The sequence below is a fragment of the Grampus griseus genome (assembly GCF_964374135.1).
Source record: "Grampus griseus genome assembly, chromosome: 11".
Lineage (NCBI taxonomy): Eukaryota > Metazoa > Chordata > Mammalia > Artiodactyla > Delphinidae > Grampus > Grampus griseus.
In genome coordinates this window covers 9776016-9800733 of record NC_139005.1, presented here as the reverse complement: position 1 = coordinate 9800733, position 24718 = coordinate 9776016, and the positions used below count along the sequence as shown (strand labels likewise).

At 41.7% G+C, this 24718-nt stretch overlaps 1 long non-coding RNA gene across 1 annotated transcript; it reads left to right on the top strand.

The window, feature by feature from the left end:
- Nucleotides 1-248: 248 nt before the first annotated feature.
- LOC309829667 lies at nucleotides 249-24311 on the top strand. The gene is made up of 3 exons (XR_014297425.1): nucleotides 249-447; nucleotides 18811-18973; nucleotides 24064-24311. It is a non-coding gene; the product is annotated as an uncharacterized lncRNA (long non-coding RNA).
- The last annotated feature ends 407 nt before the right edge of the window (nucleotides 24312-24718 follow it).

The following is a 24718-nucleotide window of genomic DNA, read 5'->3' as shown; positions in this document are numbered from 1 at the left end:
AATCTGGGCAGAGGACCACGGGGAATTTTAAGGAAGACAACCTCAGGCAGAGAACAGGAGCCACAAAGCTCACAAATGATGAGAAATCCTCTGATGGCCTCTGGCTCTTGGGGTCTGAAATTTCCATCTCAAGATCAAAAGCACCAAGGTACAGTCCAGCTGAGAAAGGGCACTTGTCCTAATTTGGGAAGAGGCTAAAAATAAAACCAAGGAGGAGTTTTTGGAGAGATGATATGGCATGGGGTTACTCGTCCATGACATTAGACATATTTCTTCTTCATTCTCTCTTTCTCCTTGGAGTTACAGACCTTGGGGGTTTCTGTCGTTGTAGTTTTTGCCTTATCAATAGCTTTAAAGACTATTAGTAGTATTCTTAGGGAGATTTACAGGAAGCTGTTTTCTTATTACCATCACGTACACTTCATTTTCATTCTACCACCCTGAGAGGTAAGATATGATTCTTTTATACGTTCTCATTCCTGTGGAAAACGTTTATGTTTCTCTTTAATACCTTGGCCTTAAAGTTGTGAAACTCTGTTGTCTTATTCCAGAGATTTTTATTTACACAAAACTACTCTCTCCTTCACTAACAAAATCTTTTAAGACAAGTAGATTTCTGATAGAGGACATTTCACACAATATTAACTTGTTCTTTCAGAAGACAAATTTCTTTCTTCCTCAGCCTTCAATACATAATGATCGAGTTCTCTTATTGAGAAAATCTGTGCACGTCTTTTCTCTTTTACCTTGAAACTAGGGCTAGAAATATTAGATGCTGAAGAATTTCATTTCATTACCTTTGGCTTTATATTACGTAATTCTTTCCCAGTGGAGTGACAATTTAATTTCCAATCTGTCTTCCATTACATCATTATCCAGGTTTTAAAATATTAATCTCATTGATGACACACCATCTCTTCCAGTTTCTAGTACATGGTAAACTAGATATTTGTAAGTATTAATTTAAAGGAAAAAATTCGGCAAAAAAATTTAGTTTAAACTGGAATGATAAATAAAAATCTTCTTTAATCTTATCACACTCAATATATTTGCCTCAGATGCTGTTCATCGACCAAATTTATTTATTTTTTATTTATTTACTTATTTGTTTTTTGGCCGCACTTCACGGCTTGTGGGATCTTAGGACCAGGGATCCAACCCAGGTCCTCAGCAGTGAAAGCACGGAGTCCTAACCACTGGACCGCCAGGGAATTCCCCATCTACCAACTTTAACTTCATGCCTTCTATGCAAATCCAGAATGGCAATTTCAAAGGGAAGAACAGGACAGCCTTCACATGGGGGCAAAGGGGGCTTCTGTGGGGAGCCTTATGCCTCAGGGCTCCCCAGGCGTTGACGTGTCTTCGTATGGAAATGTTCTACATCTCCTCCAGCATGTGGGCCATTCGGTTTCTGTCCTTAGGGGAGCTCTCTGACCCTGCCTCCACCCACATGTCCACGAATTCTGCCATTCATTTTAAATCACACTCTTTATATTGCTAGAGCCCTGCTAGAAATATTTCCCGAGGTCATCCCTCTGCCCCCATCCGCCAACAGTCTCTCCATGGCAACAGAGCCATCCTGTGTCACTCCCACCCCCGTGTCCAGCGTCTGCCTGGCTGAAGGGGATTTGAGAGTGTGTGTTTGTTTCTTTTAATAGCTCTGGATCTCAATGTTGGACAGGATCTCAGAGCTCTGCAAATCTAATCCCCGCTGAGTAGGAATGGCTTCTGTAATCCTCCATCACGTCACCCCTGCTTGGACATCAGCTCCCGAGAGCTCGTGGTACGCAGCCGAAATCCACTGCTGGGTGATGTGACTGCTGCCTATGCCCACCAGCCCGCAAAGCTAATTTTCCCTCCCAAAGCCGCAACGAACAAGGCCTAATCCCTGTTCCATATGGCGACCCTTAAGAGGCCTGAAATACTGAAGCATGTTTGCTTGAAGTTATTTCCTCCTTTCTATCAAAAATATTTTCTCTCCCCCCTCCTTTCTCTTTCTCTTAAGCACATGAAGTTTTGTCTCCCAACGCAAGAGGTTTTCTTTGACGTTAATTTCTCCTTCAGTAGTCAACACTCACATTCCTTAGGGAGAAGGTTTTTTTATGGAATTAATTCCTCCTTCCCCTCAGAAATGTTTTCTCTCACTGCTTGGGCTTTAAATCTTTAAAGACATTAGACATTAGACATGTATTCTAAAAGCTGAAAATGCCCAGTGAAGAGCAAGAATTTATTTAGAGAAGAGAATGTACCTGGAGCTACTGCTCCCTATGACATCACAGAACTCGCCCCTTGTTTCTTTTTCTGAGTTAACCATAAAGACCTGAGGTTTTGTTCTCATGTCTAAGAATGAAGCTCTTTTTCTTGTTTACAAGACCAACCTTAAATAGAGAAAGCACCTTAGAGAAAGGGTTTTTACATGAGGTTTTTCTGCCTAGTCCACATAAATTCCTTTTACAAATTCTTTTTTTAACCTTACAAATTCTTTTTAACCTTACAAATTCTTTTTTTAACCTTAATTTTAATCCTGCATCTCTGTTTTCTTATCTGAAAAATTGTTGAATATAGTTTCTTCCACTCCCCAGTCTTAAAGATCAGGGATGCAGGAGTCTATCTGCTTCTGTTACAAAATTATTCCTTGCGCCACCAGGGAAGTCCCACTACTTCAGTTTATATTTACAATGTTTTAATTTAAAAGAATAAAAGAAGATATAATTCATTTCAATTGGATTTTTGTGTATATCATTTCAACGAAATAAAAATATAATTTATTAATATGTCTACAAAATCAATTTTAGCTACTCAAAATAATGACATAGATCTAAATGTACTAATATGAGAACATGCCCATCATAAATTTCAGAAATAAATCTATAATGCTCTATTGTGTGTATGTGCGTGTAAAAATGATTAATGTGTATAAAAGGTGCGATGGGCTGAATATTTGTGTCCCCCTGAAATTCATATGTTGAAACATAATCCCCAATGTGATGTTATTTGGAGGTGAGGACTTGAAAGGTCTTAATGCCCTTATAAAAGAGCCCTACAGAGCTCCCTTGCCTCTTTGCTACATGAGGACATGGCAAGTAGACGGACTTCTATGAACCAGGAAGTGGGCCCTCACCAGACACCAAATCTGCTGGCGCCTTGATCTTGGACTTTCCAGCCTCCGGAACTGTGTGAAATAAATTTCTGTTGTTTATAAGCTACCCATCTATGGTATTTTTGTTAGAACAGTCTAAAGGGACTAAGACAGGAAAGATAAACACAAAACTGTCAAGAATGATTATCTATGGGAGGTGTGTTGCATTGTATCCATGAAAGGAGAGAAGTGTTATAAGAGAACTTTCACTTTTGACTCCATATTCACTTGTATAAGTGGATAATAAGCATATATTTCTTCTAAAAAATGTTAAAGTTGCCACCAGAACAGAAATAGAAAAGAAAAAAGAAAATATACTGAGAACCTAGAATCAATCAACAGAAATTATATAAAATGTAGATGTTAATTTCCATTGCAATTCTTTTCTAATAACTATTTACATTTTATTAACTTCAAATTATGTCATCTAGTTTCATTTCATAATCTACGTCTTGTTTTTTTTTTTTGCGGTACACGGGCCTCACTGTTGCGGCGTCTCCCATTGCGGAGCACAGGCTCCGGACGCGCAAGCTCAGCGGCCATGGCTCACGGGCCCAGCCACTCCGCGGCATGTGGGATCTTCCCAGACCGGGGCACGAACCCGTGTCCCCTGCATCGGCAGGCGGACTCTCAACCAAGCCCTACGTCTTGTTATTTTAATGGTGATCATATTTAAGGTTGATTGTAACTTTTCTATGAAATAGTCAGTGATGAACTTTGACATCTTTCCCATGCATACTATAGATCAGGGAAATACTTCTTAAGGAGACATTACACCTTTACCATAGTAGAACTTCACAGTTCTTATAACATTTCTTCATAAAGAGTCAATTTTTTTATATTTTCACTCAGTTTGCAGTTCCTAGCTTTGTTGAGTCCTTGTTTTCCTGAACCTGACTCTAATCAGGGTCAATCTCTTTGGGATGTTTTCACAGGCTATTTGAAAAGGGATGATAAACTAGAGTTCCCCCATATTTTTTCCTCTTAAAAAAAATAAATATTCTTTTCCCTTGCTTAATTTTAAAACTCAAATAGAATTTCTGGTTCCTGCAAAGATGGTGAACTGGCACAGATGGCTGGCTCTCTTCCCCAGAGTCAAACAAGGAAAAGCTTCAAGAGAACATGAATTCCAGGAACTAATGACATCGACAGTAAGAAACCTCTGGGGAGGTAGAAGCAGTGCACCTGAAAGGGAATTCTATTTTTCCTTTAGACTATACCTTACAAGGAAGGTACACATTGCTGTATTTTGAAGTTATTGATTTGATTCTTTTCTGTATAGTTAAACTATCAACTTGAGATATTTGATTTTTTGTTTTCAATTTTCAGGATTACTATTTTCCTATCTTGATTTAATTTTGTTTTATAATTACATAAACCATTTACGTGGTTTATCTACCTGAAAGGGGTGGGGGCATATGGGTTGGCTAGAGCCTGGGGCAGAAGACTGGCTGGGAGAAATACATTAGTGAAAACAAGTTGACGTTCCCTCCTGCCTCTTCCATACTCTGTTTTGAGGCAATGACTGCCTTCTTGTCCATCAGGGAAATCAGTGAAATAGGGGTCCGGGGGGTAAAATCAGGCAACCAAAATCTCAGCTAGAGTTAGGAGTTAACAAAAACAGGGGTGAAGTGACCAGCCTGGAGCATTTATTCCTCCACCCCTTCACCATAATCCCTGGCTATTAACTTCCAAATTATATGTCCAGCCTGGACCTTGCCCTTGAACTCCAGACTTGTCTATCCAGAACAGCCTACTCATAACTCTCCTTGGATGTCTAATAGGCACTTCAAACAAAATGTGTCCTCAACCAAACTCTTGATATTCCCCCCAAAACCTCTTCTTTTTGCTGTCTTCCCCATTACAGTAAGTGATAATTCTATTCTTCTAGATACTGATTCCAAATCTCTTGGTGCTGTCCTCCATCTATACCTGGATAAATTCATACAATGGAGAACTATGCAGCTGTGGGGAAAAAAATAAGATTCCTATGTGCCACTATGGAGTGATTCCATGATGCATAGCTAAGTGAAAAAAGCAAGGTGCAGGATAAAGTGTATAGCAGTGTGTGCACCTTTACCTAAAAAGGGAGGCAAAATGAGAAAATGCATATATTTTCAAAAATGGAAGAATAAATTAAAATGAAATGGGAAATGACTACTTTTAGGAAGAAGGAAGAAGCAGGTTCGAGGAAACAGGGTTAGAAGATAAACTTCTGTGAATATACTTTGCTTTATAGCTTTTAACTTAGAAACCATGTAAATGGTTTATGTAATTATAAAACAAAAATAAATCAAGATAGGAAAATATTAATCCTGAAAATTGAAAACAAAAGAACCCAAATATATCAAGTTGATGGCTTAACTATACATAGAAGAATTAATTCAATAACTTCAAAACACAGCAATTTGTACCTTCCTTGTAAGGCATAGTCTAAACAAAAAATAGAATTGCAAAGTAATCTTAAATTGTATTCAGGAGTCATATTGCTAATAACAAAAGTATGAAACTGTTAAACACACATATATATAATAGGATAAAACAAGTAATCCGTTAATGATGTTTGAAACTATTATATATACACATAGAATAAACTAAGGCAAATTAAGTAATTGTGCTAATGAGTAAGCATAAAGAGACACAAATATAAAATCAAAGAAGTTAGGTTTTGAAAATGTGATATTTTATTTGAATTGGAAATACGAGTATTAACTTAGAATACAAGAATAAATGTTTCTAGCTCTGCCCAAGGAAACGACCTAGAAGCAATGACCAGCCCAATGAGGACCCCTAGTGCCCAGACTGTATTCTCTAAATACCATTTCCCATGAAAAGGAACCAGGACTCCTTGGGAAAATGGATGAATTCCTGTCAGAAGCAAGAATGAGCCTGGAATACCTAGTCACACTAGAAAACAAGGAAGCGATTAAAGTTCACTGGGGTCATGTAAAAAAGTCCACGGGAACCAGTTTGAAGGAGCTCCCAATGGTCAAAACTGAAACAATTCGCAGGAGGTCCCAATAGCCAAAGATGGAACATTATCAATAAGAATAATGATCGTAGTAGAGTGAAACATATAAAATATGTTAAAATCCACAAGTTTATAATGATACTTTTTAAAAAACCTCATCGATCACCTTTAGAGGATACAAAAGAACCAAATAATTTTTCTAAAAACTGGAAATGCAAGAGAATTAATACCCCACGAAGCAAGCTTCCTACAAGGACAGGAGTCAGTGTAAATACCCCTTTCTTCTCTTTCAAGCAACAGTTCTTCGCGGGCACTCTACGTGACTTCCCAGGGTGTCCCTAGCAGGATGAACTCCTAGTTCCCCACAGCGGGATCAAGTCAGTGAGGTGCTCTCAGGTGATCTTTTCCTCCTTTCCTGCTTCAGTCTCCTTCTTCTGCTCCTTGGAGGATCATTTCCCAAAACAATGACCATCATGCAAGTCCTTGTCGCAGGCTCTGCCTTTTTGAAGAACCTAGGGTTCTTCAAGAGTTGTTCCCTCAGAAGGAGATTCTGGAACTGGGTCACTGATAGGTCAAACATCAGTAATGACTCCACTACTGGTGATAAGTAAGAAAGACTATGGCTTTGGCTGACTTTTGTTCATGGCCTTAAAGGCCTTGAAGAAAAAAAAATAAAAAAAGATGGGCTCAGGTTAACCAGACAACTCTAGACATACTGTGAAAGTGAGAAAGCCTCCATGGCAGTGTTTAAAGAGGTTCTTACCCTTTTTCACAGGGGCCTGAAAATCAAGTCCAGGATGTAACTGCTAGGCTAGCAGAGCTCAAAGAATACTGAACAACAGTCTAAACAGGTCTCACATCAAGTTCAAGGATCCGATATCATGATGCTGAGAATCAGAGACCTACCATGGGGATATCTGGGTGCATGAGCCTAACCACCTTGAACCCCGATACCTCTTAATCTTCCAGGTTGGCAAAAGCAGCTTCCTCCTCCCTTGCTAAAGGAGAACAGCCTCCATTAAAACGGAGACTCCCAAAAGACCACACCTGAGGCAGGTAGATCACAAAATGATGCTTGGTCTCTTCTAGATCTGGCTCCATCTTCCCTACCTGCCTTCAAACCCATGACTAGGGGCAGGTCCAAGTGGAACCCAAGTGGGGAATTACTCCTCTGGAAGCATATTGTATACGCACTCTGTGAATATGAATACCTGGCCGGCATATAGCAACAGGAGCTGGGGCATGTACGGAGATGGAACTCAAGGGTGTTAGACAGAGAGGGAAAGATAAAAGGCAGGATAAGGGAGCAATTGTTGACATGGGAGCACTGTTTCATGACCTGGGGCTTATTGTCCTGACAAGGGCACCTGAATCAGTCCTCAAATGCTGTTGGGATGACTCCTTCAAGCTTGAACACAGTGTTGGTTGGCCACGAGATAGAAATGCTAGAACTGCCTTGACAGAGTGTGGAGGAAGGTTCAGGAAAGTAGAAATGTTAGAATGATTGCTATACGACTCGGAGAACCTGATACCTAACTAGGTCCCCCAGGAAGGCCCAGAGGGAACTCCCATCACGGAAGCAATAAGAGATGACACTGGTCATGGGGCGCCAGAATCTTCGAGAAGTCCAGCAATAAGCGGGCCTCTGTACGACACCGCTGACTGCAGAAGATTCTGCCATGGAGTCAAACTCTCTATTACCACACGGGGTGACAGGATTCCAGACCAGCAGAGGCCAGATGATGACACCTAAACTTAAGAGTCAAGATGGGGCTTCCCTGGTGGCACAGTGGCTGAGAATCTGCCTGCCAGTGCGGGGGACACGGGTTCGAGTCCTGGTCTGGGAAGATCCCACATGCCGCGGAGCAACTGGGCCCATGACCCACAACTACTGAGCCTGCGCGTCTGGAGCCTGTGCTCCGCAACAGGAGAGGCCGTGATAGTGAGAGGCCCGCGCACCGCGATGAAGAGTGGCCCTCGTTTGCCGTAACTGGAGAAAGCCCTCGCACAGAAACGCAGACCCAACACAGCCAAAAATAAATAAATAAATAAATTTAAAAAAAAAAAAAAGAGTCAAGATGAACAGGATTCTTGTAATACAGACCAAGCTTGGGATGATAGTCAAGGTCCCCTGACCTACCAGGACCTGTGGCAATGGCTAATAGACCAGGGTGTTACTAGGAACAAAACAGATGGACAACAGATTAGAATATTACTTGGTTTGTGTAACCACACAAAAATTGAAAGCTAATGAGAAAAAGGTTGATATCAGTCACTACAATGGTTACTTACACTCTCATTTATCAGTTCTAGGACAGTTCTGAGACCTAGAGCCTACCGACTGAAAAGGATGCCTAATCCCCTTGTTAAAAGTCCTTGCAGTGCCACGTCAAATACATACATAAGCATGTCCCTATTCCTTCCCCAAAGGAATCTGCAGCCATTTTCTAGACACACTAGGGAAAGGGGAATACCCAGACCCACTGGATACACAGTGTGGACTGACAGTGATGCCATGGGACCTAACATGCCATCAGAGTTCCCAAGTGAGAGTGAAGCTTATGAAAGCGAGGAGAGAAATGGTGTCTTAGCCCAAGTTCATCTCACAGTGGGTACAATGTGTGCATGCATGTTGTCAGGTCCCTGAGTGCATCCCTTGGATGGATATACTTAGAAACAGGAAAACCTGTTATTATGTAGTCATTATGGTAGAAATGGTCAAGTGAAAGCCTCTGAAATGACCTGTTTCCTCTTCCAGCCATGATAGTATATCAGAAGGAATGCCACATACTGGGAAGAATTACAGAAATTAGTACCACCTTCAAAGTATTCAAGAAAGCAGAGACGGTGGTCCCCATCACGTCCCAGTTTAATTTACCTTTCTAATCCTGAAAAAAGAAAAAGAAAAAAGATTGACAGCTGCTGGTTCACTACCATAAACTGATATAAACTTAAGCAAGGGGTAGTCCCAATCACAGGTGCTATACCAGATGTGATACCTTTACTGAAACAGAACGACATAGTTTCCGTCACTTGGTATACACTACTGACCTGGCAAGCGCATTCGTTTCAATTCTTAGCAATAGAGAGGACCAAAAGCTTTTTTTTTTAATGTGGGATGGACAGCAGTACTCATTCACTGTTTTGTCCCAGGGGTATGCTCACTCTCCCAGCCTCTGGCATCTTTCATCACGGAGCTGCATTTTTTCCTTCGCCCAAAACACAAAGAAGTCAAAGGAAAAGGTCCATCAGAAGGTGAAGGAGATACAGGCTTCTGCTCCAGGCCAACAAGGTAAACCAGCAGCTCAGTGATAACACGTCTGAGTTGCAATAGCAACTGATGCCCTACACTGACCCCGAGAGCATTAAAAAAGGGCTGCTTCTGCCCTTCCACCTTTCAGAAACTTGCACAAGTTTCTTTTGTCACCAACCCCAACCTGGAACCACACAGGGAAAGAAATTCTAAGAAAGGCAGTTCTAGCTTAGCTAGGTTCAAACACCCCACCAACTTTCTTGGGTTCCATGTAAATTATAAACAATAGTCCTCAAGTTTTATGGTGCAAAAGTGTCATAAGGCATTCTGATTGCCTACTGCTACACACTAAACTTCCCCCAAATTAGTGACATAAAACAACAGCCATTTTATTATTCTCAGGGCTTCTATGGATCAAGAATTCAGAGCACAGTGAGGATAACTTGTCTCTACTTCACAATGTCTGGGTCGCTCAGTTGAAAAGCCTTATAGGTGGGGATGTCGCAAATGGCTGGAGGCTGGAATAAGCTGGAGTCTTCTTCACCAACATGTCTGGTACCTGGGCTGGGATGACTCAAAGGCTGAGCTCGGGCTTCCCTGGTGGCACAGTGGTTGAGGGTCCGTCTGCCGATGCAGGGGTCATGGGTTCGTGCCCCGGTCCAGGAGGATCCCATATGCCGTGGAGCGGCTGGGCCCGTGAGCCATGGCCACTGAGCCTGCGCGTCCGGAGCCTGTGCTCCGCAACGGGAGAGGCCACAACAGTGAGAAGACCGTGTACCGCAAAAAAAAAAAAATATATATATATATAGATAGATAGATAGATAGATAGATAGATTGTAGGTTTAAAGAAGAATCCCCTGGACTGGGCATATTCCCCCGCCCTCCTCCTCTTCATCACCATCATCATCATCATCATCATCATCTCAGTCCATAAGGAGGTAAGAAAAGAGACAGTTTACATTGTGAACTGATTTCATCTGGTTAGAAAGGAGTGGAGGGGGAGACCAAATGAATTCCTACATATATCTCCGAATTGTTTTTTTAAATATCCCTAACTTGATACATATTCTTACCCCTCTCTCTCACTGACATTCCATGAACAGCTGATCCAGTAAAAACTCAATCTATTCCAAAAAATTTTTTCAATGAATCAACTTTTGATTTCACTGACCGGTACTTCCGACTCTCTCTCTCTGACGCTGCATTTAAAATCTTCAAAGTCCCCCAAAATAGCATTCAGCCTTCCTGTATCCAGAGACAGGGGCCCAGAGACAAAAAAGATCAGGCCCCAGGCTGTTTTCAGGTGGCACAGTGGCAGACATTCCTACGCAAGTCTTTGTCAGTTTTTAACTGAAATGTCTTTAAGCTCTCCATCCTGAAATTGTTTTCTATGGCATCTATGACAGAAATGCATTCATCTCTCATATATACAACTGCATGGGGGTGGGAAGGTGTGGGAAATCCATTCAAAATTGAGTAATCAAATTGGAACTAGGATAGCAGCTGTACAGAGACACAGAAAGGAAAAAAATGGAGGAGAGGAACAGAAAAAAAGAGGGAGTCAAAAAACAACAGAAAAATATTTCTATAGACCAGATGAAAATTTACACCAAACGTTTTGTCATGAATTATAATCAAGTTAAGATGAAGTAATCGGAGTGTAATCCAATATGACTGCCTCCGTATAAAAAGGGGAAATTTGGACCAGAGACAGACACATACAAAGGGAAGATGATGTGAAAACACAGGGAGAAAGCCATCTACCTGCCAAAGGGTGTCGAGACCACCAGAAGCTAGAAGAAAGCCCTGGCACAGATCTTTCCCTCCCAACCCTCAGTAGGAACCAGCCCTGCCAACACCTTGATCTTCAACTTCTCGCCTCCAGAGCTATGTGACAATAAGCTTCTGCTGTTTAAGTCACCCAGTTTGTGGTACTTCGTTACAGCAGCCCTAGCACACTAATTCAAGAAGGGGGGTGGAAGAACCAATATACTAAATTTACCATTGATCATTGCAGGGAATTAACTGGCATTATCTCAAGAAATACAGGTGAAATGGTGTGTTATAAAGTAAACCACTTGTATAAAAATACAAATACTTGAGTGTTAACAGAAGAAACCCACACATAAAAACAAAGATGCTCTCTATGAATTGTGAAAATAGAAAATACACTTAAAAATTTATGACAAAGCAAGAACAAACATTAACCTTGAATTAATGTGAAATGACTAAATTCACCTTTTAAAAGAAAAGGTTTTCAGATTGGATCACAGAATAAAATTCTGCTATGCATAAGGACACTAAAAGAGATTATCCTAGTGTCTATTGCTTTGTCTATTTGAAAACGAATCTTGAGTTGCTAAGTAGGAGCTGAGCCAAGAAAAAGATGACCTGGCCCATATTACCGTTGAATATGCAACATCATCTGTCACAAATTCACTTAGAAACTTCTCTGGTGCTGATCATATGTTTATGAATGCATCTCTGTATATATGAAGAGTGTGAGTTCAGTTATAAAGTGCATTAATATAGCCAGAGGTAGGATTCTTTGTCCACAGTTCAAATATGTGTGCTCAAAATTCAGAAAAGTTAAAAATAAGAATATGACAGGGACTTCCCTGGTGGCGCAGAGGTTAAGAGTCCACCTGCCAATGCAAGGGACACGGGTTCGAGCCCTGGTCCAGGAAGATCCCACATGCCACGGAGCAACTAAGCCTGTCTGCCACAACTACTGAGACTGCGCTCTAGAGCACGCGAGCCACAACTACTGAGCCCGTGTGCCACAACTACTGAAGCCCACGCACCTAGAGCCTGTGCTCCGCAGCAAGAGAAGCCACCGCAATGAGAAGCCCGCGCGCTGCAACGAAGAGTAGCCCCCGCTCACCGCAACTAAAGAAAGCCTGCGCACAGCAACAAAGACCCAACACAGCCAAAAATGATTAATTAATTATTATTATTATTATTATTTTTTGGTACACGGGCCTCTCACTGTTGTGGCCTCTCCCGTTGCGGAGCACAGGCTCCGGACGCAGGCTCATTGGCCATGGCTCACGGGCCCAGCCACTCTGCGGCACGTGGGATCTTCCCGGACCAGGGCACGAACCCGCATCCCCTGCATCGGCAGGCGGACTCTCAACCACTGCGCCACCAGGGAGGCCCTAATTAATTAATTTTTTAAAAAAGAATGTCAATAGCATATCAGAAAAATCCAACTGAAAAGAAAGTTGAGGCTATGATCTTAATATAAAAATTGATTTCAGAACAAAAAAATATTAACAAGTTTTTTTGTTTGTTTGTTTTGTTTTGTTTTGCGGTACGCGGGCCTCTCACTGTTGTGGACTCTCCCGTTGCGGAGCACACGCTCTGGACGCCCAGGCTCAGCGGTCATGATTCACGGGCCCAGCCACTCCGCGGCATGTGGGATCTTCCCGGACTGGGGCACGAACCCGTGTCTCCTGCATCGGCAGACGGACTCCCAACCACTACGCCACCAGGGAAGCCCTAACAAGATTTTTTTTTTTCATTTCAAATTTCCTTTTTAATTTTAAGTCATAGCTTTTTGTTGCAACACTACTTGTTCAAAAGTTAGATCATGAAGGTACCTTCCTATGACCTCCAAATAATTAATCAAAATGTTCTTCACCCTAACAAGATTTTTTAAAGCACTTTATAATGATAAAGGATGTAACTCACAGTAAAGATATAACAATTACCAGCGTCTATGCACCAAATCACATTGCACAGTCATAAAACAAACCTGTAGGTGATATAAGGATAGGCAGAAACACAATAGCAGTGGGAATTTTTAACCTTTTTCCACCCATGAAAGAACAAGTAGATCAGTTTTTCTCCCACTCCTTTACCTCTAAAACTCCCCCAGAGTTGCATAATTACCATAATGTAAGGACAGCACCTGCACTACACAGGAAATGGTTTAGTGTTACTGGAAGGTAGATTTAGACAGGTCAAAATGTATATTATAAACTCTAGGGCAACCATTAAAATTTTTTAAGAAGTATAATTGATAGACTAAGAGAGTAGATAAAAAATGGAATAACATAAAATGCTCATTAAAACTGGAGAAGGCAGGAAGTTCCCTGGTGGCCTAGTGGTCAGGATTCTGGGCTTTCACTGCTGTGGCCCAGGTTCAACCCCTGGTCAGGGAACTGAGATCCCACAAGCCACGCAGCATGGCCAAAAAAAAAAAAAAAAAAAAAAAAAAGATGTCAAAACTAGAGAAGGCAGGAAAAGAAACATCTGGCAACAAATAGAAAACAGTTACAAACATAGTGGATATTCAAGCAAATATATCTATAAATACACCAATTAAAAGATAGAGACTGTCAGAGTGGATAAGAAAAACAAGACCAACTATATATTGTCTACAGGACAAGAAACCCACTTTAATGATAAAGACACAGGTAGATTAAAAGTAAAGGGATGGGGCTTCCCTGGTGGCGCAGTGGTTGAGAGTCCGCCTGCCGATGCAGGGGATACGGGTTCGTGCCCTGGTCCGGGAAGATCCCACATGCCGCGGAGCGGCTGGGCCCGTGAGCCATGGCCGCTGAGCCTGCGCGTCTGGAGCCTGTGCTCCGCAACGGGAGAGGTCACAGCAGTGAGAGGCCCGCGTACCGCAAAAAAAAAAAAGAAAAGTAAAGGGATGGAGAAAGATATATTTATATAGATAATGCTAACATTAACCAAAAGAATGCTAGAAGAGCTTATCAATTTCAGACAAACAGATTTCAGAACAAGGAAAATTTTCAGCAATAAAGAGGGGTACTGCATAATGATCAAGGGATCAATTCTCCAAGAAGATATACCAATCATACAGCTGTTCAACTCCAAGCTGAATAGAGAAACAGACAAATTGCCTATTATAGTCAGAGACTTCAGCATCTTCCTGTGAGCAGTTGGTAGACCAAGCAGGCAGAATATTAGTAAGGGGACAGTTGACCTGAGCAGCACTATAGATCACTTGATCTAATTAACATTATAGATCATTTGCCTTCAAAACGGCAGGAGCAGACATTCTTCTCAAGCCCACACAGAACATTCACCTCAAAAGAACATGTTCTGGGCCCTAAGACACATCTTAGCAAATTTAAAAGACTAAAAATCACACAAAAGAATTTCTCAGATCACAGTGGAATTAAACTAGCAATTAACAATAGGAAGATAGCTGAAAAATCCCCCAGATACTTGGAAATTAAACACACTTCTAAATAACACATGAGTCATAGAAGAAGTCTCAAGAGAAATTTTTAAATATTTTGAACTAAATGAAAATAAAAATGCAGCTTATCAAAATTTAAGAGATGCAACAAAAACAGTGCTTATAGGGAAATGGAACGCCCACATTGGAAAAGCAGAAAGCTCTAAAACCAATAAGCTGAACTTGCATCTTAGGAAACTAGGGAAAGAAGAGCAATTTGATCCTAAAGCAGAAATAACAAAAGAAATAATACTGAACACAGGAACTCAATAAAGGGAATCAACAAAACCAAAGACCGGTTCTTTTGAAAGATTAGTAAAATTGATAATCCTCTAGCCAACCTACGGAAAAAAGACACAAATTACCAATACCAGAAATGAAAGAAAAAGATACACACACCCCAATGTGCACTGCAGCACTATTTACAATAGCCAGGACATGGAAGTAACCTAAATGTCCATCGACAGAGGAATGGATAAAGAAGATGTGGCACATATATACAATGGAATATTACTCAGCCATAAAAAAATGAAATAATGTCTTTTGCAGGAACATGGATGGACCTAGAGATTGTCATACTGAGTGAAGTAAGTCAGAGAGAGAAGGACAAATATCATGTGATACCACTTATATGTGGAATCTAAAAAAAATGGTACATACTTATTGGTATGGTACATACCATATAAGTAATGGTACATACTTACTTATTTACAAAACAGAAATAATTACAGATGTAGAGAACAATCTTAGGTTACCAGGGGGGGAAGCGGGGGAGGGATAAATTGGGAGATTGGGATTGACATATACACACTACTATATATAAAATAACCAACAAGGACCTACTATATAGCACAAGGAACTCTACTCAGTACTCTGTAATGACCTACATGGGAAAAGAATCTCAAAAAGAGTGGGCAGATGTATATGTATAACTAAATCACTTTGCTGTACACCTGAAACTACACAACATTGTAAATAAATTACACTTCAATAAAATTTTTTTTTTTTTTTTTTTTTGGCGGTACGCGGGCCTCTCACTGTTGTGGCCTCTCCTGTAGCGGAGCACAGGCTCCGGACGCACAGGCTCAGTGGCCATGGCTCACGGGCCCAGCCGCTCTGCGGCATGTGGGATCCTCCCGGACCGGGGCACGAACCCATGTCCCCTGCATCGGCAGGCGGACTCTCAACAACTGCGCCACCAGGGAAGCCCCAATAAAAATTTTTTAAAAAAAGAAATGAAATAGAGCTCATCACTATTGATTCCATAGACATTAAAAGGATAACAAAGGAAGACTATGAACAACTGTGTGCCAACAAATTTGATAATTTAGGTGAAATGGACCAATGCCTTGAAAGACACAGACTACCAAAGCTCACACAAGAAAAAATAAATAACCTGAATAGTCCTATCTCAAAGAAACTGAATCAATAATTAGTAGCCTTCCAGAAAATAAATCACAAGGCCCAGATGGCTTCATTGGTGAACTCAACAACCTATATGGAAGATAATTTAGCAAGATCTATCAAAATTTAAAATGTACCTATCCTTTAGCCCAGGAAATTTTTAGTTATATAAACTTGTAAACCAGGGAAATGATATATGTAGTAGGTTATTCATTACAGCATTGTTCTTACTATCAAAAGATTGAAAACAATGTAAATGTCCATTGATTGACTACTTGTTCAGTAAGGTATGGTACATCCACACATGAGAATCTATACAGCTGCAGAAAAAGTGAGGACAGTTCTCATATACCAATATGGAATAATTTCTAACATATATAGGCACACAGAAAGAAAACAATGTACAGAAACCATGAGTATAGTAGGCTACCATCTGTGTAATAGGGAGAGGGGAGAAGAACATATGCATGTATTTGCTTGTCTGTGTACAAAAAAATCTTCGGAAAAATATATATGAAACTAACATAACAAGACATACCTCTGAGAAAGGGAAATGGGTGGTTGGAAAACAGAGGCTAGACGGAAATTCTTTACTACACATCCTTCAGTATGTTTTTAATTTTTGAAATATATGTTTTACTCCAAAAATATATGGAATTTTAAAAGTTAGTTTCCCTGTTGTCCCCTCGCAGAGATTCTGATTTGGGGCCAAGGAATCTGCATTATTAACAGGTTTCCCAAGTGATACAGGAGATGCAAGGAGCATGCTGTGAGTAACATAAATCCACCTCACAGGTCCACATATAAAATTATTATAAAAGTGGAAACACAAGGAAATGAGGATGAAGAGAGCCAAAGATGACATCCAGGCTCTGGTCCCTCAGAATGGGGAAATTATAACCTTGTCCTCAATAGGACAAGATGGAAGGGGAGTTTTCCAAAATAAAGGACGATCCATCCAGGCAGATGTAAATGAGAACTAGATCCTTTCTCCATTCTGACTGCAATTTTAATATAGACTGTGTCATTAGAAAGAAATAGCTGATGTGACAATTAAGTTACAGACATGTCAATAGAGCTCCTCTCTTTGGATTCCTCTTTTTCTCCAAAATCAACCTTTAAGATTCAAATAAGAATTGTGCACAAGTTTTTCCTTCTCCCTTCTAAAAAATGTACTTGGTGTAGGATGGAGTGGTAGACACTGGTATGCACACACCACACACACACACACATGAGTCTCTCCAATAACCATGTTCATGGTGCTAACTTTCCTCCTAGCGTCCTGCTTCTCCCACACCATCCCATCCTGTCCCGCCTTCATTCGTTCAACGAGCATATACCGAGAACTTATGTTTCTGGCGCTATTCTAGTTACCAGGGACAGAGTCCTGATCAAGGTCCCTCCTCCCATGATGTGTACATTCTAGTGGAAGGGGGCAAACAAAAGAAAAAAGCATAGAAATAAATTATATATTTTCAGGTAGTAATAAGTGCTCTGGGGGAGACGGAACACTTTAGGTTGGGTAGTCAAGGAAAGTCTCTCTGAAGAGGTGACCTGAGACCTGAATGACGAGGAGCTAACCACGTGAATTTCTGGGGGAAGAACCTTCCAAGTAGAGGAAGAGTGAGTGCAAAAGCTCTGATCTCCAGCATGCTTACGTTCCCGAGGAGTGCAAAGATCAGTACGGGTGGAGTACAGTAAACTGGGAGGAGGATACTAAAATATTAGATAAAAGAAGGCGGCTGCGTGTGTATATACGTGCTATAACTCACCTCTACACCATTGTATCGTAGGTTACATGTATCATGGCCTCTTACCCCTTAATACTTCTGTGTGTATTTCCTAAGAACAAGGATGTTCTCTTACACAACCACAATACAGTAATCAAGATGAGGAACTTTAACACTGATACGTTTCTCTAATCCACAGTCCTCATTCCAAGGCAAACAACTATTCCACTAGGTTCTTTATAGCATTTTTTCTGGTCCAAGGTCCAGTCCAAAATCACAGACAGCATTTAGTTGTCACGTCTCCTTGCCCCTGAATCAATTCCTCAGCCTTCACTTGTTTTTTAAGATATTGGCATTTTAAAAGAATACAGGTCAGTAATTTCATAGAATTTGCTTTTTTTTAGCTTATCTCAGATTGGATTTATTAAATTTCTTTTTACATATACATCTATCCACTCTATTTTAGATTCTTTTCCCATATAGGCCATTACAGAGTATTAAATAGAGTTCCCTGAGCTGTACAGCAGGTCCTTATTATTTATCTATTTTATATACAGTAACGTGTATATGTCAATCCCAATCTCCCAATTTATCCCTCCCTCTGCCCCTTTCCCCCCTTGGTAACTGTATCAATAGATACAGTTGTATCTATTGATACAACTGTAACTGTTTGTTTTGTAAGTAAGCTCATTGCTTCTATGTGGGTTTTTCTGATGTCTTTATGGTTAGATTCAGGTTACAAATCTATGGCTGGAAAGCCCCATGGGTGATTTTGTGTTCTCAGAGCATCAATCCAGAGGCACGCTATCCCTTGTTGGTAATGTTAATTGTGATTATTTGGGGGAAGGTATTGTTAGTTTCTCCACTGCATTGTTACTCTTTGTGGAATGATACTTTGAGAGCATGTAGATATCTTACTCCTCATCAAAGGAACCCTTTAAACATAAACACATTAATTTATACCCAGCAAAACAGACAATAACTCCTGGGTTCCACTTTCTGGGTTATTTGAAAAAATGTTCAAACTTTTTGTTTAAATCAGGGTCCAAAGACAGTATTTACAATGCATTTGGTTGCCATGTCTTGTGTCTCTTTCAGTCTATGACGAGGGAACATAAATCCTCGCCAATTCTTACAAGCATGAAATTCTGTGATCGAGAAGCTTCCTGGACACACATGCAGGGTGGTGATTCTACTCCAGCACCTGGCACATCGAGCTCACCGACTTTTCTCGAATTGTTGGGTCCTCACTTCCAACCAGGTACGCACATCGTCTCCCTCTGCAGTAGGTCGTGGCTGTGCTGTGTTCTGTCCAGACTCAGAAATGTCACCCCTGAGGGAGGACTAGAACTTGGGCAGACTTCCAGAACACGAGTCAGCCAAAGTCCTGGGCTGAGCCTGCTCACGGCACGAAGTGTCCAGGCCACCGACTCAGGGGGCAAAGATGTAACATGGAGGGGGAGTGGCAGGGAGGAAGCGGCCTTCTCGGTCATGACCTCAGGGCTGAGCTACTCACGACAAAGTGCCCCTTGCTATGACTGCTGGTGTGGAGAAGAGAATGAATGCTGGCTGAAATCTGACTGTAAAGTATTTAAATACCATTATCAGGAAAGGTATATACTGAAAGACTCACTACAAACACTGCAAACGTGTGTGTGTGTGTGTGTGTGTGTGTGTGTGTGTGTGTGTGTGTGTGTGTGTGTGTTACCTTAGAGGCTCAAATGCCCTCCTGGTGCAGACTGCTATGTTGGGGAAAACTGCTCAAATGGGCAACTTAGATTAGCAAACGTGAAGCAGAAACCGTGGTGGGAAACGACAGTGTTTGAGGATCTGCGACTCCCAGGAACCAGAGGTCCGAGCACTGAGAAAATGCATGGTCGGTGTGTGAGCCGAGGCTGGCTCTGCAGACCATCTCTTTTGGGGGAAAAAAAATGTCCAGTTAGACTGTACTGTAGCTAAAAACTAATGGCTATTTGGGGGAGATCTATTTGTCCTTATTTGAACAATTGCAACCCAGAGGTGAATATGTGAGGCAAAGAAGAATTCAGGAGAGGCAGACGGACAGACAGCATCGGCACCCACTGCTGAGGAAGGGCTGTAAAGATTACCCCCGCTGCTGTCCCACCTGCTGGATTTTTAAAGTTCTTCGTTCTTCCAGGTGCTCAGGTCAAACACCTTGGAGTCACCCGCAACACCTCACAGCCCATTTCGCCAGCAAATATCCTATTAGCCGTTCCACCCAGAGCAAAGCCACTCCTCACCGTCCCCACAGACCCCACCCTTGTCTGGGCATCAGTGTCTCTCACTGCATCACCCGAGGGCCGGCTTCCTGGTCTCTCTGCTTCTGCCCTTGCCCCTACTGCCTAGGGGGTAACGGAGGCCCTTTTAAACCCTCCAGTGGTTTCCTATCTTGCTCAGAATAAAGCCAAAGTCCTTATGAATGACCTATGTGGAAAAAAAAAAAAAAACACGAAGCGAACAAACCAAAACCCACAGAAAGCTGCAAATAAGAAAAGCGTTTATCTGGGGTCTTAAGAATTGCAATTCAGGAGACACAGATTAGGGTAAAACTGAAAGAGTGTTCCAGGGAAGAGACGAGGCAGGGGGCTATTAAGCCACAAAGCTATAGCCTGACATAAAAAAAGAAATATTTGTCCTAAGGGGTAGGCTGCCACGCGCTGTTTTAGGGTACGGGTCTAACAAGCAGGTAGACTGTCACAAGTTACTTTAGGGTAAGGGCCTGATAGGTATCTTGAGCTTCTGGAACATTTTACAGATGTTCTGGATGCCTGCATGGGGACAATAAGTGGTCAAAAGGCCAGATTCCATCCAGGCTGACGTGCGTAAGTCATACTTCCTCTATGGCCTCCTGGCTCCGTTTTAGAGAGAGAGCTCTCTTAGCAATACCGACTCCATGTTTATTTTCCTTTCACACCCACAAGGTCCTACAAGATCCGCCCTGCACCCCATCTGTATTAGCCAGGGCTCTCTGGAGAAATGAACCCACATGAGATACACAGATACATACAGATCTTCCTTGACTTACGATGGCCAGGCACCGGGCTTTACAAGTATCCATCCTCGTAACAAGCCTATGGGGAAGATATTGTCATTATCCTCATTTACAGATGACAACACTGAGGCACAGAGAAGGCAAGCAACTTGCCCAAGGACTCCCAATTCATAAGCAGTAGAACTGGGGCGTGGCTCCCGGGCAGCTAGGCTCCAGGGTCCAGGCTTAGCCATCCTTGCTACTACCTTCTCCCTCTCTGTCACGCCAGCCACACCAGCCTCCCCACTTTCCTCAACATACCAGTATCCTCCCGCCACAAGACCTTGCACATGCACTTCTCACTGACTTGAAAACTTCTCCCCCAGCTATCTCCTTGATTACGCCCTCATTTCTTCAGGTCTGGGTTCAGGTGTCACCTCTCCACCTAAAGCGGCATATGCTGGCACACCTGTGTCTCTAGCCACACCTCCTGACCTATTATATATTTATTAGTGCACTTATGTACTGCCTGTCTCCTGCACTGAAATGTAAACTCCAAGAAAGCAAGGATTTTTGTCTGTTTTGCTCATTGCTACAGTTTATAACCCCAGAGCCTACCTGAGAACATAGCAGGTATTAAATAAACGTGTCTACAGATGGCCAACAGGCACATGAAAAGGTGCTTAATATTGCGAATTATTAGAGAAATGCAAATCAAAACTACAGTGAGGTATCACCTCACAGCGGTCAGAATGGCCATCATCAAAAAGTCTACAAATAATAAACGCTGGAGAGGGTGTGAAGAAAAGGGAGCCCTCTTAAACGCTACTGGTGGGAATGTAAATTAGTGCAGCCACTATGGAGAACAGTATGAAGGTTCCTTAAGGAACTAAAAATAGAGCTACTATATGATCCAGCAATCCCACTCCTGGGCATATACCCAGAAAAGATGAAAACTCTAACTTGAAAAGATACATACACCCCAATGTTTATAGCAGCACTATTTACAATAGCCAAGACATGGAAGCAACCTAAGTTGCTTCCAATAGATGAACTGATAAAGAAGATGTGGTATATATACACAATGGAATACTACTCAGCCATTAAAAAAATGAAATAATGCCATCTGCAGCAACATGGATGGACCCAGAGATTATCATACTAAGTGAAGTAAGTCAGACAGAGAAAGACAAATATCATATGATTTAACTTATATGTAGAATCTAAAAAAAATGATACAAATGAACTAATTTCCAAAACAGAAACAGACTCACAGAGATAGAAAACAAACTTATGGTACTAAAGGGTAAGGTTGGGGGAGGCATAAATTAGGAGTTTGTTACACACTATATATAAAATAGTGTGTACCAAACACTATTTTACAGTGTTATAAAAGCAGATACACACACTATATATAAAATAGATAAACAACAAGGACCTACTGTATAGCACAAGGAACTATATTCAATATCTTGTAATAACCTATAATGGAAAAGAATCTAAAAATGAATAGACATATACATATGTATAACATTTTGTTGTACACCTGAAACTAATACATCGTAAATCCACTATACTTCAATTTTTAAAATAAACAAGCAAACAAACAAACATGTGAAATGAATTTAAGACTAAACAAACCAGACCTGAAAAAGCATTGAAAATGAAAGGAGATGACTTTCATCTTGTAATCTGGAAGGAAAAGTGAAAGGAGGTGATTCCCTGGAGAATGGATGTCTGTGGTACTGATCACACACTGTTCTCTAAGAGGACACAGAGGTGAGACCAGCACTACTGTGATGGGCAGGGAGGGGGTGTCTCCTGAAGGCTGGAACATGTCCATAATCAACACCAGGTACAAAGCCCGTGCTGCATAAGCAACGCTGACCAACTGGGAAGGTAGGCTTCGTGCAGATGGAGGACAGACGGTAATGAGGCGGGAACTCCCTCCCTGGGTTTCACACTCTTGGACCGGTGCTCTCCAAGAGTCCTGGTTGCACCAGAAGACACTCTCTGCTAATGTGAGGCAGGAATACCAATGATTTAGCCATGTAAAATGTAAACATCTTAGTGGGATGGATCCCATTACCTTGACAATAAATTCTGGCCTTCTTAGTATTAGGACAACCGTATTCTGTTGCCTTACTGCCAATTATTGTTGGATTAGCCTGTGCCTTGCTAATATGGGAAGAACAGCCAGTACCTGTCCTATCCTCCTCCTACCTGTTCCATCATCATCATAACCTATTTCACAGAGAAAATGAAAGGCTTCCAACATGAGCTCCCAAAACCTCCCACTTCCAACCTACAAAAGTCTGTACACCTATACGCATCTGTGCCTCTTTCCCTCCTTTTTTTTAAATTAATTTTTATTGGAGTATAGTTGATTTACAATGTTGTGTTAGTTTCAGGTGTACAGCAAAGTGATTTAGTCATACATATACATCTATCCACTCTTTTTAGACTCTTTTCCCATACAGGCCATTACAGAGTATTGAGTAGAGTTCCCTGTGCTATACAGTAGGTCCTTGTTAGGTATCTATTTTACATATATAGTAGTGTGTATATGTCCATCCCAATCTCCCAATTAAACCCTCCACCCCCTTTACCCCCTGGTAACCGTAAGTTTGTTTTCCACATCTGTAACTCTATTCCTGTTTTATAAATAAGTTCATTTGTTCACTTTTTTTAGATTCCACATATAAGCGACATCATACGATATTTATCTTTCTCTCTCTCACTTCACTCAGTATGACAATCTCTAGGTCCATCCATGTTGCTGCAAATGGCATTATTTCGATCTTTTTTTATGGCTGAGTAACATTCCGTTGTATATATGTACCATATCTTCTCTATCCACTCCTCTGTTGATGGACATTTAGGTTGCTTCCATGTCTTGGCTATTGTAAATAGTGCTGCACTGAACATTGGTGTGCATGTATCTTTTTGAATTATGGTTTTTTCTGTGTATATGCCCAGGAGTGGGGTTGCAGGGTCATATGGAGCTCTATTTTTAGTTTTTTAAGGAACCACTATACTGTTCTCCATGGCGGCTGTACTAACAGGGTTCCCTTTTATCCACACCCTCTCCAGCATTTATTGTTTGTAGATTGTTTGATGATGGCCATTCTGACTGGTGTGAGGTGATACCTCACTGTAGTTTTGACTTGCATTTCTATACTAATAAGTGATGTTGAGCATCTTTTCATGTGCTTTTTAGCCATCTGTAGGTCTTCTTTTTATAATGAAAGCTATATCCAACCTCCCATGTTCTGATTCACATTTGTTTTTAATTTCTCAGGAATATCACTCAGTCAACCATCTTGTCCCTGAATCTTTAACATCTTCCTTCTTCCTAGCTCCTTCCTTTCAAAATTAAAGCTTGGGCTTCCCTGGTGGCGCAGTGGTTGAAGGTCCGCCTGCCGATGCAGGGGACACGGGTTCGTGCCCCGGTCCGGAAAGATCCTACATGCCGCGGAGCGGCTGGGCCCGTGAGCCATGGTCGCTAAGCCTGCGCGTCCGGAGCCTGTGCTCCGCAACGGGAGAGACCACAACAGTGAGAGGCCCGCGTACCGCAAAAAAAAAAAAAAAAAAAAAAAAAAATTAAAGCTTGCATCAGTATTTCCCATGTTAAAAAATTTTTTAAAAGTATCTTGGGGCTTCCCTGGTGGTGCAGTGGTTGAGAGTCTGCCTGCCGATGCAGGGGACACGGGTTCATGCCCCGTCCAGGAGGATCCCACATGTCGCGGAGTGGCTGGGGCCGTGAGCCATGGCCGCTGAGCCTGCGCGTCCGGAGCCTGTGCTCCGCAACGGGAGAGGCCACAACAGTGAGAGGCCCGTGTACCGCAAAAAAATAAAAAAATAAATAAAAAGTATCTTGGCCCTACCTCTTCATTGAGCTGCTGTGTGTTTCCCTCCTCCTTTTAACAGCCAAACTGTGTTGAGTCCACTTCTTTACCATCCACTCACTCCTGGGGTCTGCATCCACCAGCCTGCACCGCGACTGTTCTGGCC